Source organism: Limulus polyphemus, unplaced genomic scaffold, assembly GCF_000517525.1.
Source record: "Limulus polyphemus unplaced genomic scaffold, Limulus_polyphemus-2.1.2 Scaffold9862, whole genome shotgun sequence".
Classification (NCBI taxonomy): Eukaryota; Metazoa; Arthropoda; class Merostomata; order Xiphosura; family Limulidae; genus Limulus; species Limulus polyphemus.
In genome coordinates, this window is record NW_013675472.1 from 2,766 (window position 1) to 3,888 (window position 1,123).

A 1,123-nucleotide genomic window follows, 5' to 3' on the forward strand; every position below is an offset into this window, starting at 1 on the left:
ACAAACGTTGGTAAAACTTCTGTATCTAGATACATATCGTATTAGCCCTAATAGTTACTGTCCCATACATTAAGCCTTTTTTGTATACTTCCTTCCTAAACAGTAAACTTTAGCTTGTGTAATTATTTTCCTACGCATTTAGCCTAGCTTGTGTACTTACCTTGGGATAGTACAATTCGTATGAAAACCTCCCGTATTCAGATAGGAAACAAAATCGTGCGAGGAATATCCAGTTCTAAAATGAAAAATAAAACGAAATCTTACATAAAAAATATATCAGTTTTGTTCATCACTATCAAGTAATACTCAGCTATTTTACTTTCATTAAGTGTGATTTTTATAGTTACTACAAGATGAGATGCCCGTCTTTTATCGGGGTTATGAACTTAAAACAAATGTGTGGGCGGATGCTGTGATAAATAACACAAAAATCCTAACTTTCACACAATTTATTTATAATATAACATTATTACAGTATTCATTGTTACCACACCAAAGTTTTTGTATAAACTTTAACAACATGCACTGTGCGATAGTCAGGGTGGCTTTGTAGGTAGAGGATAAAGTAGTGGCGGTAAGGGTACTGTTGCTTGATACCCCCTGGAAAGCTCTAACAAATGTTTCATCTTGTACTATAACGTTCAGTTAGAGCAGGTTTTTGTTTATTTTGACAGATTTGCTCTAGTGTTCTTCGGGTTAAATTCTTAGAGCATTGGTCCAGTGAAATTTTCCTTCTTTTCCAGAATTATTTTTATATATTTTTGCTGACCTAAAGGACAAAGTGACGTTCGTAATGTAGATGCCCAATATACTCTCGTGTGACTTTAATATTCTTTTAAAGAATGGTTTTTTATGGAAACTTTTTCTCAATATTTTTCATTTCTGGTCATACCAGACTTGTTTATACTTGACATTTTGAATTTTATCGAACCCTTTATTATTGCGATTTATTATCCTTAAAAGTACCAACGAGATCCGATTCCATTAGTTTTTTATACTTTTTATTAGTCAAACTGTTTGTAGCGCCCCCAGTGTCACAGCGGCATGTCTCCGGACTTATAACGCTAGAACCGGGTTTCGATACCCGTGGTGGGCAGAGCACAGATAGCCCTTTGTGTGTAGC